Below are 17,062 nucleotides of genomic sequence, written 5' to 3'. Positions count from 1 at the left end.
AATCTTAATATCTCAATGGGCATTTCTGATGATTGGTAAAATCATTCTAAAATTTTTATGCAATTAATCATGTCAAGAATCAGAGTAGCCAAAATATCTTTGGCAAAGAAAAATAAACTGAAACCAATTTGGTTTATATAAATATAGTATTTAGAATATATTTGCACAATACATAATAATTCAAATGTGAACATAATTGAAACCCTTGAAACAAATATAAGAAACATGATTTTATAATATTAGCAATGTAAATCAATCTTCAATGCATAATATTCATACAGGAACAAGTTTAATTAAATCCCAGCTTACACAGTCACAAAAACTAATCACATATACTAAAGACTGAAATTTGAAACACAGAACAAATAAGGATTCAGATCATAAGAGGACATGTTTATACTCTCCAGACAAAAAAAAAAAAATTCTTAACACATAAAAAGCTGTTAACCATAGGTGAACGCTGAATTATTTTGACCTTTAAAATAAAGTATTTTGAGGGCCAGCACTTTTGTGCAACAGGTACCTGCAGCCCTGGCATATAATATGGGTACCATTTTGAGTTCTGTCTGCTCCACTTCCCATCCAGCTCCCTGCTAATGTGCTTTGGAAAGCACAAGAGGATAGCCAAAGTGTTTGGGCCCCTAGACTCATGTGAAAGACTCTGAAGAGGTTCCAGGCTCCTGGCTTCAGATCTGGCAAACACTAGTCATTGAGGTCAATTGCAGAATTAACTGTGGATGAAAGATTCTCTCTCTCTCTCTCTCTCTCTCTCTCTCTATATATATATACATATATATATAAAATATATACTTCTGAAAATACAATATTTAAATATATATAAATAATGTATTTTCTGAAATTAAAGGTTGTATTATGAGAATTAAAAGATAAGGTACAAAGAGGAAGATGGTTGTGGCTGAATAAGTAACAAAAGAATCTTTTAAAACACAGAGAATTACTGCAACACCATAAGAAAGAGTAAGACAACCCAGAAGTATATGTAAATGACTTAAACAGAACTTCACACTCACACAAAAAATTCACGAAGCCAAATATTTGTTAAAGGTTCCTTAACATTATTAGTCATTATTCTATAGCAAAATATCATTAGATACTTCTACATTATAGTAAAGATTGATAAAATTTAAAAGTCTGAAAATATTATACATCAGTTATAACATTAAAACTATTAGAAATCTCATATCATGAGTTAGAATGGAGTGAGGACAAATAATTCCGACAAATAATTGTGATTAATAAAATCAGAGATTTCTTACATCCCTACCTTTCTAGTGCTACATATATATGCTTTTGAGAAATATGAGTTCATTCCATAGGCAAGAATGCTCATCATAAAATTCTTTGTAGCCAAAACTAGATAAAATATAATGGCCCAAGAACAACACAAAGATATGAAAGAATTATAGTCACCCAGCAGAATACTACAAAGAAATGTTATCCTACAACTTCTAGAATAACTAATATATAGAAAAGTATCCTACAACTAGTAAAATAAAGTTGATGGCCCTCAACCTTAATATGCTAAGCAATCACAATCAGAAACAAACCAGACCATACTATATGGTTTCCTTTATGTAATATTTAAGATAGGCGAGATTAAACTGTTATTTAGTAAGCACATTGGATAGTGAAACTGAAAAGTAAACTCAAGAAATGTGAAGAGCAATTACTGTCATTCGAGAAAGGGGGCTACATTGAAGAAACTATAGACAGTTCAAGTTCTACAGTGCTGAAAATGCTTTATTTCTTGATCTGAAACATTACATTGGTGCTACTTCACAATAATTTTAGATTGAACATTGATACTATCATGTGGTATCTGAGTTGAAATTCAAAATAAAATGTAAGGACAAATTGTTTGATTATGTTTATAAAAAAAAAATGTTACAGTCTTTAGCTGCAAAATTAGGCTTGACGCTGGCCAGTAAAGCCTTGGGTGCAAGTCTTCAATTTTATGACCCTCCGTTTTCCCTGCCGTAAATTGAGAATAATTATATCTATTCACTCCAAAGTATCAAATAAAATCTTGGATATGAATGCACACTGTGGTCTGTAAAGCAAAATGCAGATCAACTGCTATTATTCTCGGTTTTCTGAGTCTTCAGTAGATTGGACAAAAGGGGAAAGTAAATCAGATTGAGACTACCATGGGCAGGTATCACAGTATCTTTTAAGCATGAATGTAAAAACAAACATACAAACAAACAAGCAAAAAACCAGAAATGTCAGGTTAATATCTGAAGATCTGGAAAAGCACAGCTTGTTACAGTATAAAGGATGGTGCAAATACTTAAAACCTCTGTAACCCAAGGGCATAATCACATGAGAACACAGCACGGAGAATCCCTTGTGCTTACCCAGCACTACCAAGAAACATGTCAGTTACATTCACTATAGTCCACTGAAAGAACTTGGGAATGTAATAAAAATGTTTTGTACAACATGGATAAGTTTTTAACTTACCATTGAAATACAAAACTATTAGCTGTCGAACACACACTTATATGGAAAAGTTACATTAATAAAAAGTTATCACTTATTGAATGTTCTACAATGTGACAGGCTTAGAAATGCTTTAGGTAATGCTTTATTTAGGTTTGTCTCTCCAATAAATGCTGTTTGAACAAAATCAGGCCTCAGAAGTAGGAAATAAGACCCCCATCTTACTACAGAATCAGTTCCAAATTGAAAAAGGGCCTAAAACTACACCCAGAAACCATGAAGCAATTAGAGAAAAACATAGAAAATATTCTACAAGCTACAGACATAGGTAAAGACTTAGAAAATTCAAAATATTTTCCCTTGTCTCTCACTCAGTGAATCTAATCTGGCACTCAGGTAAAAATTTAAAAGTAATAGAAATTAAAGAAAAGGGGGGTCCCCAGCATCATGGCTCAATGACCAAATCCTCACCTTACAAGAGCTGGAATCCCATATGGGCACCAGGTCATGTTCCGGCTGCTCCATTTCCCATACAGATCTCCACCTATGGCCTGGAAAAGCAGTAGAGGATGCCCTAAAGTCTTGCGACCCCACACCTCTCTGGGAGACCCAGAAGATATTCCTGGCCTCTGGCTTCTGATCGGCTCAGCTCCAGCCATTGTGGCCATTTGGGAGCACACCAGTGAATGCAAGATCTTTCTCTCTAAATCTTATCTGTTTTTCCAATAAAAATATATAAGGAAAAATCACCTAAAGCACAGGCAGTCAAAACAAAAAAAAAAAAAAAGGGGGGGGTGGGAGGGGAGATTACATCAAATTAAGAAGTTCTGTGTTAAAAAAAAAAAAGGAAACTCAACAAAGTGAAAAGGCAACCAACAGAATGGGAGAAATTTTTGCATGCTGAACAACAAATAGATTCAGGATTTACAAAGACCTTCAGAAATTCAACGACAGCGAAACAAGCAACCTGTTAAGAAATGGGTGAAATAAATGAACGGGTATTTTTCAAAAGAACAAATTCATGACCCAGCACAATGGGTTAGTTTGCTAATGCTACACCTCCAAGTGTCAGGATCCCATAGAGGCACTGGACATATCCTAGAGGCTCCATTTCCTATATAGCTCCCTGATTATGGCCTGGCAAAACAGTGGAAGATCGCCCAAGCTATTGAGACCCCAAAATCCCATGGTGTATCCGGAAGAAACTCCTTGTTCCTGACTTCAGATCAGCTCAGTTCTGGCTGGTACAGTCATTTAGGCAGTGAATCAGGAAATGAATGATTTTTCTCTTTCTCTTTCCTTCTCTCTATAAATTTGAATTTCCAATAAAGATTATAAAATAAAAAAGAACAAGTTCAAATGGCCATGCTAAGATACATTTAAATAGCAGAATGGTGGGCTCTGTGTTTGAAGGACTGTGCTATTGTAATAATACAGGGGAAGTCAGTGTGGAGAGGGAACTGAAAAAAAAACAAAAAATAAGAAGTTAACTGGCTAATAGATGCATAAATAATGCTCAGGCTCTAGCTATTAGGGAAATAAAAATAAAAGTCACATTGAGGTTCTGCCTAACTCCAATGACATTGGCCTACATTCTGAAATCTACTAAAAATGCCTGCTGATGTGAACATGAGGAGAAAAGTACTCTACTTTGCTGATGGTCAGAGTGTAATTGAGAACAGCCACTGTGGAAGTCAATGTGCAGAGTGTTAAGACAACTGACAATTTATCTACCATATTTTATACTCCTGGGAATATATCCAAAGGAGGCGAAATCTGCATACACAAAAAAATAACCTGCAACCCTATGCTTATAGCAGTAATATCCACAATGGTGAAGATACGGAAAAAAACCCAGATGCCAGTCGAACGAGGAATGGTAAGAGAAACGATGGTGCATCTACTCCGTGGATTACTACTCAGCCACCAAAAAGGATGAAATTATACGATTTGCAACAAAATGGTGCCCACTGCAGACCATTGTGCTCAATGAAATGAAACAATCTTAAAAAGACATTTATTGTTTGATTTAATAAATATCATTATTGATTAAAATCAATGGATTAATAATAGATTTATTTCATAAATTTATTTCATGTGATCTCTAAACTTTTTATTAATCATCTTAATGACTTTAGTTCTGAAACAATGATTCTTTTGTTACCTATAGCTATGCTGTCAGTTTAAGTGACCTACACAAGGCATGTTTTCTGAATAATTTAGAAACTCAGTTTATGAACTCTGTTAGTGTGATAGTCGGCATTAATACCTACTTGCATTTTTCCAGTTTTTGATGAAACAATTAAGAGTTCTGTAATAAAGTTTTGTATTGGTTTCACAGACATATTTGGAATGATTGAACAACAGAACTATCTCACCATTTTAGTTTTATATCCTAAATGTTACTACACTGAAACAATGGATATCTCAAAATAGCTTGTTTTTTAATTTATCTCTTAAGATAGACTGAAAGACAAAATCTTAATATTTATTTTCAATAATCTATGATTGGTTAATTAAACTGTCTTGATAATTATTTCAATAAGGAGTTTTGTAGAGATTATGTCTTAAAAGTTATCTGGTTTAATTATGTCTCATGGAATCCTTGTTGTATTCGTGTGACATACACTTTTTGCCTTAATGTTCAAATGGAAGAGGAGATGATTCTTGTGTAGATTTACCTCTCAATGCTGGCTATGTGATAAGCTTACTCTACAACAGTATTGTTTTTTTGCAGTATGAAATTCCAATTATTTAATTTCAGTTCATCACTGATTTAAGTAAGAGATAGCTAATAGGCAGAAAACAAATAGCTGAATCTCCATAAGAGGGAAATGATAGATTCCGGAAACTATAGGACAAGATTAACGTTAATTCCCCCTAACAACTTCCCAAATGGATTACTTAAATATATTGTAACTTTCCAAAACATACAATCTCCTTATTAAGAGCCATTTCCAATTCAATATAAACAATTCATATTGAACAAACCTAATTTTTCCTGCTAGCATTACTATATATAATTTTACAGATGCGGAAGCCTTTTGACAAATCGTTCAAGTTTCTTCATGTGGGATTTGGGCTATGTAATAAAGTCTATTGGGTGTTAAAATTACATGTATTTTTTCTGGTGAACATAAAGATAACTATTAGCTATGGTAAGAATTTATAATTTTATTTAAAATGTTTTCCCAAAGAAGGCTTATCAATGGAACTTTGCAAATATAAACAGAAATCTCAGAAAGTAAAACTCAGATTTTGTGTCTTACAATCTTTTTCTATTTTTTAAATGTAGATCAAAATAGAGAAATATCTTTAATTTAAACATGAGTCAATACTAAAAAGGATAGCTGATATAGGAGATAACAAAGCCAAGATTTGTGTGTGTAAGCCTGTGTATGTGTGCATATTTGTGTGTCCAGAGTCTGAAACCAGGGGAGAAATCGGGATTTAAAAAACAAATTACATGTAAGTATAAATCATTTATACTTATTGTATTCAATAGGTCAATAAAGGGAAAATTTTGTATAAATTATATGTTTAAGATGAGATAGTATGAAACCTTTAAAAACATTTGTGAAGCAAATGACACAGAAAAAAAATCATTTAATATAATGTTAAGCTGAAAAGTAGCACAAAAATTGCTTTAAAGTAGTAGTACAATTATATTTGCTAATAATTAAGCAAAAAATGCAAAAAGTTAATCTCCAAGGTGTTAAATACAAGTGGTAGGATCATTAGTTTTAATTTATGTGTCGGGACCATTCTCCCATTCTCCTCACAGGCAACAAGACCCATGGCCTACTCCCATTCTTGTCACATTTCTATGGAAAGGGTTTGTGAATGACTTCCACCAAAAGAAAACAGTTTCCAAGGATTATAGTTTCAGAGGAGACTCCACAGGGCAAGGATAAAACTGAAACATTTGGAAAACCCACAGGGTATCTTAGATTAGAAAATGATTTCAACAGTGATGACTAGGATCCCCCCCCTCCAAAAAAAAAAACGCCAGAATGCAAAGCAGGGAATCAAGATTTGAGGTGAAAGAAGAAGGAAATTCAAGTGGCAGGGGGCTAAAGGGTGCATTAGTGATAGCTAGCACCTTAAGAGAAGGACAGCAGTGTTCATGACCATATACAATTATTCAAAACTCCAAATTGGGAAGAATATCCAGCGGGGAACTGACATTTAAACAAAACCAAAATAAGACAAAGTATAGAAAAATTCATAATAAAATAAGATAAATATTTATTATATTGATAGAAAACTTTTTTTTATTTTAAAAGGCAATGCAAATTTAATATCGGGAGAAGCTACATTTTTTATAACACTGATCATTGCAGTTTATCAGACCACAGGATGAATATTTTTTATGTCTTTTGTCATTTAACTCTCTTAACAATCATACAAGTTGGGCTCTAATGTTACCCTCACTTTCCTAACGGAATACCGGGTACTCACAGATGCTATGGAATTTAAGTCCTCTTAGTAAGTGGCAGTACTAAGACAAAACCTCAGCTCTGCCCGTATATTATTCTGTAAAAGTAAAGGTTTTCATATAACAGCTCAAAGATTTGCCACAAATCACATAATAATTTTACACACATGAAAATATTTCCTGGAGATAAAAGAAAATTTTTAAATAAGTCAAAAAAATTACAAGAGTTTTAAAAATCGTTTTCATGTTTGTGGTTTTGTTGAACATCCCTGCTTTCGCTTTCAAATGCAAACTACCAACACATACAAATATCACACAAGAATGGAATCTAGTTGTTTCTACAGGCTCCAGAATTACTTTCAATAAGAACTGAAAAATATTATGCTTTGTCCCATGACCATATCTCTCAATTTCAGTAAACTACAGCCAGTCGGTTTGTTGAACATAAAAAAGTATCTTTCAAAACTCAGAGTTGTCTATAAATCATTTCACTCCTTCCCTGCCCCTCAAATTTTGACAAAGCATTTTACTGTAAACAGATTTGGGGGCCACAAGGTGATTATTCCTGCTTGGAAAATATACTGTTTCCTTTTCATGAAACTAGAACTTAAGGTCTATGAGAAAGGAAATTATTAAGCGTTCTACTGAGTCCCCCACCCCCTCCCAACAAAAACTAAGATAGAGGTCAATGAATAAGTATGTGCAGACTGGAACTTGAATCCTCTAGGGTGACTGTAGGCTAATTAATAATTAATGCCAGAGCCATGGTGTTTGAAATGCAGATGTGATAACTGGAGGCCTGGCAGAGCTGTTCAGAGGAAGCAGATTTAGATGCTATAGGGAATAGGCACTCCCTTGCCGGCTGGCTCAGAGAGCCAGCCTGGGTGCAAAGCAGGGCCTATGGTTTAGATTATATTCCCCTCAGCTGTTAATTACCTGAACCTACTTTGAAGTTCTTCTCTTTTTATCCTCTGCATGAAAAGAGATTGGTTCAGCCAAGGGACTTGGAGAAATGATCAAATACATAGGGTGGAGGGAAGGGGGGGGCGGGAATAGAACTTCAGATATAAGAAGATAACGAAGAAAAACACACAGTAGAACATATAAGAACATACATTATTAGGAAATGTTGAATTGCAACTCATTGTTCCAAGCACATTTTTTCTATTAGTTATTCTACTGAAGCTGATTTTAAATAAACATGTAAACTTTCTCTGAATACATATAATAAAATATTTCTGGGTGCATTACTATATAAAGATTTCATATGAGACTACCACAGGTGTTTGTAATGTCATTTTTAATTTAATAAAATCATCCAAACCTTTCATATTTAAAACAATGAAAGGAAAAAATTAATAGAATCAGCCAACAACTGCTTCCATATAACTTGTTTTGTTGAAAACATTCATATTCAGAACACAAATAAAAAGCCTCATTCTTGAATGTGGAAAACTCTAGGATATTAGCAAATTGTGAAAATAGATGCAATTGAAGGAAAGTAAAAAAATTATGGCAGGTAGAAATACATTAAAATTAGTGCAGTTTTTTGTCTGAATCTGTGGTGTACTTGTGAAATTTGAAGAAGCATGGTTATTATCTGTCTTGCAAGTGAACTACAATATGCTGGGTTGGATACAAATCCTGAGAATTTGTTTTATCTTGTTTTTAAACTTTTATTGCTATCTTTAGTCATTTCAATAAAGCATTTCCCTGTGAGACACATGTTATACATAGGCAGTGTTCTCTCTTAGTGCAAGAACATACAGTCATGAAATAGGTAATTTTCAACCATACCTTTGAACATTTTCCTCAGGAAAGTGGCATTGATATCATCATCAAAACAAAATAGGCACCTACACTATAAGCGACACCTGTGGATACAGCATCACCCCATTAAGGTGAGATCCAACGTACAAAAGCAAATAAATGATGAAGATTCAGTTCAGATCTCCATGCACTGATCTGGTTTGGGAATTGTATTTTATCTATTGTTCTTTCTATTGAAAAAGATGGATTCTTGTATGCAGAGCCCTTAAAATTTTAAATAAAGTTGAAAAGCTAGAAATTTGCTCATTCAAAAGTATTATTCAGAGTGTAAATGCCTCCTACAACACCCCCACACCAAAAAAGTCAAGAAAACATCATTGAACAGGTTAAATTTCCTTAAGACAACAATCATATAACTAAAAGTTTTCTATCAAAGACAAAACACATTGGAAATTATTTCAAGTTATATAAAATAGCTTCCCCATCTGTGATTTCCATTCAAAGAATGCATGTACATGAACACTACACTTATGCAATAAAAATAAAAACAAATCTATTTCCATAACTTTTACCTCTAACTTATACTGACATAAGGCAGGTGAGCCAAATCACAGAAAGCAAAATCCACTTTCGTGCTGAATTTGTCATCAATCACATCTCTCTGCAGTACAATATTGCTAGAGTCCAGAATATTAATGAAAATGAAGTATTTTCTACAGGTTTTGAATGTGAACTCTTTGTTGACAACTCTGCTATCAAGAAATAGAGGAACAGAGAATGCCTGAGAAAGGTACTTAACAAACTAGAGGCAAAAGATGAAAAATCTATGTCTTGGATCAGTATCTAAGATGTCTATGTCTTTAGCCCTTTCCTCCACGGGTAGTCATGATTGTACGGCAGCATTCAGTGTCAAAATAGAAACAGTATAAAACATATTCCTCACATTGGAATAGTACTTATCTTTCAAACTTGAGGTCCAAGCTTCTGTATAACTATTCTTCAATACCAAATGTTTTGAGACCAGTCATGATCAGATTCATTCATGTGTCCTTCTCTTTTTTTTTAAATTAACAACACATTAACAAATAATGTTTAGATACATAATGTCTACTTACATATTTTAACAATGTCATTATTTGGATTCATCCAATATAAGGGTAAAAATGACTGAAAATATCATCTCCAGTAAAATTTCGTTCAGCTTTAGCTTAGAAAAATGTAAAAAAGGCAGAAAGAAGTTATACGATCTCACAATGGTGTCATGAGAGAATTAACTAAAATTGTCCTTTATTTCAACTTCTTTCTACATACCCACTTCCTTCATTCTTATATGATGCATTTTTCCACTAAAAATTGTATACTCTGTAAACATTATCCAATTCCCTAAAGCACATTTCTGAACTTCTTAATGTAATCCAGTGGCAGAATTGTCTGTTAATCTCAAGGGTTAACACATTTTAAGTAATGTAAAAATTACTATTCTGCAAAGCAACAAATATTTAAGACATGAAAACTTGAGGCCATTTTTGTGTGTTTTTCATTAATTTGAACAAATAAAATATTCTGTTCCAGGTCAACACTATTTTAAATATTTTTTTTTCCTGCTGATATATGTTTCCCACAGAACAAATTCCAGTATGTGGTCATAGTCTAAAAATGCTTGATTGGAAGCCCATACATGTTTACATAATAGTCTGCCTTTCTCTACTGCAATCTAAAATGTGGCTAGACTATCTACTTTGTTTTGTGTCCTTGTTACCTGCAGCTACAGGGAGACTCAAATGAAGTTCTCAGCTCTTTGTTAGTAAAAGCATCAGAAAAGTAAATAGATCTTAACAGAAGTGTTTTTCTGCCTCCAGAATGAGTGATGTGTGTTGCATGTACTATGCACTGCAAAGCGGAGGAAGACTTCTTTACCCTGCAAAAGGAAAAGTAAAGCATTGAAAAAAAGATTTTAATGAAATCATAATGTTAAAATAGTTTTATATTAAATCCTGCTAATTTTCTAGGTGAAAGCTGTGAAGTGAATGTGAGGAAACATTAAAAGGGAATTGAATTTGCATTCCTTATGCTACAGGCACATGTTTACATGACCTTTAAAACAGAATTAAAGCTGTATCATCAGCAGCTGTAGGCAATTCACATTACTAAGGCAATCAAATCAGAATGCTAAACTAACTATAAAACATAAATTAAACTGATAGAGAATCATCTTAATTCACTAGGTTTACTTGCAATGCACTTACATACTAGTCATTTCAAAGCAGTTTGCAGATCCAACAAATGAGAAATAACCCAAACTGACTGAAAACACTGTCCAACTATAAGAATGAAAGCTAGAAATACTTTAATGTATCTTTCTTAACAAATCTCCTACATTCATCAGTTACATAATTTCATAAGCATTATTTACTTTCAACCATAACCTCCGAAATAAGCATCACTCTATGAACTATGAAGACACTATGCTATCTAATATGTCATAGATAGCAGAGACCACTTTTATTCCCCAATAAGTATTTGGAAGAGCTTACAACGAATGTTTAAAAGCTAGTGAAAGTCAAACTTCAGTTTATTCCAGACTTCACTTTACTATTCCCAACACCTCCCATATCTTCCAATAGCAATATTCTTGTTTCCTTTCACATCGATTAATATACCTCCGTTTAAAACACGGTAGGATAGATTATTAAACACTTATGATTCCAGTTGCCTAAAATGAAACTTGAAAAGAGAAGATACATGTATAAAGAAGTCATTATATATCAAGTTATCGTAGAGTTTTAGAAAGCTTTTTCTTCCATTGTAGTAGATTTTCAGTAAACAGAACCTAGCTACCCAGATACTTCTGTTTGTGTGTTGTGACATATTTTTCTCCTTTACAGACATTTTTTTCAGACTGTTTGATGGTATTAAAAGTATCCAATGATTGAAAATGTCATTCTTCTCCTCTAAGGGATAGCAACAAAGGTGGAAGATACAAATATTTTCTCCATTACCAATGTGGGTGTATAGGAGAAAACTCAGTTCTTTACAAAGCTGTCAAATAGCTATTAAGAGAAAACCAATTATCCACAGTTTTAAGATTCAGCTTCTGCAGAGCTGAGATCCACATTTAGAGTTAAAATTATTATTAAAGACCATTTGTACTTGAATAGATTTATTCTCCAATATGCAAAGGCTTAACCCTGTAAACTCTCTCTCTCTGTCTGTCTCTCTCTCTCTCTCACACACACACACACACTCTCACTCAAGCATGTGTGATCCATTTTTTCAAAGGAGAAGAAACATACCTAAAGTCTTCATCAAGCACCTGGGGATATATTATCTATAAAGGCAACCGTGAGAGCAGATGTGATTCAACTGTAGTTTAATTTGGAAGCAGGAAATCATAATATCTCTGCAAAAGTAGAACTATTAAGAAGATAAGGGAACAGAAAGTCTCAAAGTCAGTCAGTTCAATTTGAAGACGCTAAAGGAATTTTTTTTTTTTAAGGCTGTGCAGGAGAAATTTGAGTGCGGATGGTCAGATTGCCCTGAAAATCTTTTCCTAATAGCTCAAGATTGTTCTTGCCTGTATCAATTGGTTAAAAAGAGTAAATGTGTTTCTTTTAAGGGAGATTAGGCAGGTTTAAGTCCTGTGCTCTAAATGTGATCAGAGTTGACATCTTAGTGCCTAGACAAAAGATTTTAGGGCGACTATCACCCTAATACACTCACAAGAAAAATCACAGGGTACTGCTTTCCTCTGCACTTGGGTCGGGGGCGGGGAAGGAGTTACAAGGAACTGGGCTGTGGTGATGCGCAACATTTTGTCAATGAGAGAGCTCGACTTTGCGTGCTAAGTAGCAGCTTGAGCGCTTTATCCTAGTGCAGGCCTAGAAAGCAGGGCATTGCGTTTTGGAGTGTTGAAGAAGTGAAAACTGCCTTTGACATAGCAGAAGTTTGCCAGGGAATGGTTCCCCAAGACGCAGAGCTATTTATGAAGGGGAAAAAAGAGAGAAAGATGACCACTCGGAAAGTGCCTCCTGGATAGCACAGCTGTTTCGGTGTCCCTACTTCTAGTTCCCCCGCCCTCTCCCTCCACCTCCAACCGAGGGAATTCGGCCTGGCTTTCAGCCCTCAGATACTGCTCCAAATAACAGATAGAAGATAGTACCTTGGGGGGGAGGGGGGAAGAGGCGGAAGAAGGGTAAGGAGGCTGTCAAAATAAACTCGTTTTACCAGCTTTCAGATTTTCCCGCCACAAGACTGATTCGAAACCCCAAAACCTGGAGCATCAACTTCAGACAGGATCTCTGGAATGAATGCATCTCAACCACTCCCCTCTCCCCACAGCTCTAGTCAATCGTCAATCCGGCTCAATTCAGCCTGTGTCCGGTAGACTAAATTCGGCCCCGCGGTGGCATTCTCATCTTGCTCCCCAGGAGGTAAGGGGTCCTCTGGCCTCCCAGATCGCAACGCTCCCTCCCAGGCCGCTTCCCAAACTTTAGAACAGATCTCCGTTTCTCCTTTTCCGTAGCTTCCATCCTCTTAGGTGGAGAGAATGAACTTCGAAACGCGTCAGCTTCAAAATTAGCAGCGGACTGCAGAGTAGTTTAACGGAGCCCGAAGCAAACCCACTAAAGGCAAAGACCAAATGATGACGAATTGGTTTCTTCTACTTCCCTTGTGAGTTCTTGTACATTGGGAAGAGAATCCAAAAACTTCTTAGCTATAAAATTTACTCACGTCTACACCAGAGCAAGGGGGTCTGTGTGTATGTGCGTGCAGACACGCGCTGTGACCCAATTGACACATAAACGAGCAGCTGGAATTTGACAAACTAGATCAAATAAACCTCTACTGGGGCCGGGGAGGGAAATCTAGAATCCTCAAACTCAGAGGGAAGCAAAATGCAAAAGTCAGGCCAAAGAAAAGTTACAGGAAAAGGAGACTCAGGAAAGGAACACTGGGAAACCCAACATCACTCCCTCAAGAAAAAATAACAGCAGTCAGAACAGAGAAAGAATTAATATCTTATTTTTTTTTTAAAGCGGATTACCAAAGTATCCCCGCGAAGTGGTCTTTTCCTTCAAATTTTAATGTATGCCCCCCACATATATACACAACATACACATATATGCATGCATGTTTTTCTCACAGCCCTGTATCCCTTTCATGCATATTTTTCCTCCTGCAAAATATGATAAAATCAGCACTGAAATACCTGAATAATAACAAACAACAGGTTAATTCTCTTACTTATTTTTAAGTGTGATGGATTCTTGCCCAGCATGGAGAGCCACAATGATAACATAGACACGAAACATTCAGCTGGTTATTAACTACAAATTTTCTCAGGAGTCCATATTTCATTTGATAATCAAGCTTACTGCAATACCCAAATCAGCTAGGACCGTGGACAGAATGCTTGCCATTCCAGATGAGTACTATTTACTAAGGGGTAAGGGAACGTTGGTTGGGAGTTGGAGATACATGAGCTCAGTTGTGAATGAAGCCCTAGCATTTTTTAAATTTCGTGTATTAAAACGCGTATTATCTATGATGGGAAGAAGTGAATAGCAATTTGGGTGGCTCTATGCAACTAGTAAAGTCACTTATAGAAAACATCTAATGTTTAGCTGGCTGACTTATTAATTCCTCAAGTAATGATCCACAGACTTTAATGTATCTACATGCTCTCTGGAACTCCTTTTTTCCTCATTTTATAATCGTTTTGTCATTTCTGCGTTACAACAACAAACTAAAATCTGTGAAGACAACTTAAATTTGGGAACATTAAAGTAATGTATATATACGCTACTTTAAATATATATACATATATATATATTTATATTTATAATTGGGTCCTCAGAAGTGCAATTCCCTGTGTGCAGTGCAAAACAAGTGACTGGCAAGTGTCCATTATGATTCCTAGAATCCTCAAATCCTAGTGCTAGGGAAAAAAAAACAATCATAGCAGGCTAAGTGCTGGATAATAACTTTGTCTCCATAGACCTCTTTCCTTGGGACCCTATAGGATTAGGGTTCACCCTCTGAAAATGACAGTGTATAGGAATCAGTGACTGCACAAGAGAGACCGAGATTAGATCAACTCAACCTGGTTGTGGGAGCAAGCATCCGTTCCCACTTCAGAGAGGGTCTCTATTGTCTCTGCCAGTCCTCTAACCATCCTGTAGGCGGTCCCAACCACACAATGCCACAGCACTTTCCCATTGACATTCCAATTTGCTAGCAAATGACTAGGGTTTTAGCAGATTGGAGTATTTGCATTAAATTTTACGTGATGAATATTTTATTCTTAGGTGACTCTGTTTCTGCAGCAGCACTCCCTGTGTGATTACTCTCTCCCCTAGCCCTTTTCCATTTTCTCTCTGTGGATCTTTTCCCTCACATCCAAGAGACCCAATAGAGACCTTAAAAATGAACTATTTGAGCCTGAGTAAGCATTGGTCAATGTCTGCTAGTGCCATCTAAATTCTCTTAAAAATCTTTGCCCAGAATACCACCAGCTTCATACCCCCCACCCCCGCCCCTGGTCCTGGCAGTTTGCGAAGAAGAAAGAACAGAGAAGAAAGGAGACTACAAGAGCAGCTACAGTTGCTGGTGCTCTGAAGGGCAGCTGTGGCTCACACCCAGAAAGTCTCATGAGCTCAACAGACACCAGGAAAAAGGCTTCTTTCTCTGCAGCGCTGAGAAGCTTTTCCATTGTTCCTCTTCCCTTTATAAGCTCCCGGTTTTAAAAAGAAAATGTGCACTTGTCTCTACCAAGCCAATCTAACTTGTCCTGTTTCCAAAGTGAACTTGTGTGGAAGGTGAAGTTTTCAGTCTTGAGGTCACGCCTATGTGCCACATCCCACCGTCTGGAGCTTCATGCTGTATTACACACAATCAGATCTGGCCTTTTGGACTTTTTTTGCGACCCCCACCCCCACCCCCTGCTAGCTCCAGCTCCAGACTGCCTTCTCCCTCCCTCCTCCAATTTGTTCACATAATGAGGATGCCTGGTAATCTACACTCAAATATGAAATAGGCAAGAAACATAATCCCCATGTCTGGGACGCTTTCCGAAGGAGTTTCAGTGCAGGCTGCCCAGCTGCGGCCATGCTCGCATGCTTCCACAGGAGCACGATCTGAGCCACATTGATCTGCTTAATTTCTTTTGTGAGTCCTTCCCTTGCTTTGAAAGAGATGGGTGTGAGTCTCTGAAGATGTTCAGAAGCTGCTCTTAAATCTTGTGAGGAAGGAAAGCCATGGAGAGCCCCCTAGTTCCCCACCCCAAAATGCATAAGTAAACCAAGCTAATAGGACTTCATTGGGGATATTAACTGAATTATCCTTAGCAAAGGAGATGGATGAGGTGGGGTAGTGAATTGGCAATTCTGCAAGGAAGAAAGTGGTTGCTTGTCTGGCACAGGAATTAAAAAATCTGTACTGTTCGTAGAAACTAGGTGATGGATTCATGACAATCACAGTTTGCTCACCTTAAAGCCCTGTTCCTTTCTAAGACGACTTTAGCTGCTCTGGCTCAGCTAATGCGAGATTATTCAAACTGCAGATCCAGTGACACTGTAAAGAATCAGACCTAAGAACCAGTCATGAGCTTCAAGATGAGAATGAGGAGCACAAGGTGTACACTTAGCCCAGCTGCTGCAGAGGGGGTTTACCAGTGATAACTAAGAGTTTAATTTTTTCTTAAAAAAAAAAAAAGCAGCCTATGAAAAATAAGTTACCAGTTCTTTGCAACAGTAGCTTCGCAAAGACTTATTTTTTCTCCCATGTCCAGACGGGGTCGTCTATTGAATGAGGCTCTTTTATTTTGCATGGGGCAGGGGATTTGTGACCATGGTCCCCCCTTTTATTCCTCTCTCTATGGAAACCCAGATCATGGGGAGAAATATGTGAGACTGAATAAAGAGAAGCCGCAGAAAGGAGCGCTTGAGAGCGGCATCTGTTACACTTGGGAAGTTAGACTGACAGGAGAGGGCGAAGGAAACCTCTCCAGTAGATTAGTTAGAACAGCAAGAAGATTTGACTATATGCAGATATTTTCTTCAAAAAACAGAATGCCTTATGCAAGAGACAATTCTATCACAGCTGATAAAGGATGTGATACTAACTGAACCGAATTCATTGAATGGTATCTATATCCATGAGAACAGTTTTTTAATAACACAAGGAAGAGGGGACAACAGAGAGAGAGAGAGAGATGATTATGATTTGTGCTCCTGACAGATGCAATTCTTACATTACACACTGAAAAAACAACAGTATGAAAAACCTGTCCAGGGCTCAGATGCCTTCTCCTTGCTACTAGCATTCCCTTCCTCCCTCAACCTTGGGGCAAATGGTCTGAACCACTTTTGCCTGGCTGGCAAAATGGGGTAC

The sequence above is a fragment of the Ochotona curzoniae genome, unplaced genomic scaffold, assembly GCF_017591425.1.
Source record: "Ochotona curzoniae isolate NIBS_2020 unplaced genomic scaffold, NIBS_Ocur_1.0 scaffold_1852, whole genome shotgun sequence".
NCBI classification, from domain to species: Eukaryota; Metazoa; Chordata; class Mammalia; order Lagomorpha; family Ochotonidae; genus Ochotona; species Ochotona curzoniae.
The sequence above is the reverse complement of the archived record's forward strand: the minus strand, read 5'-3'. Positions refer to the sequence as shown.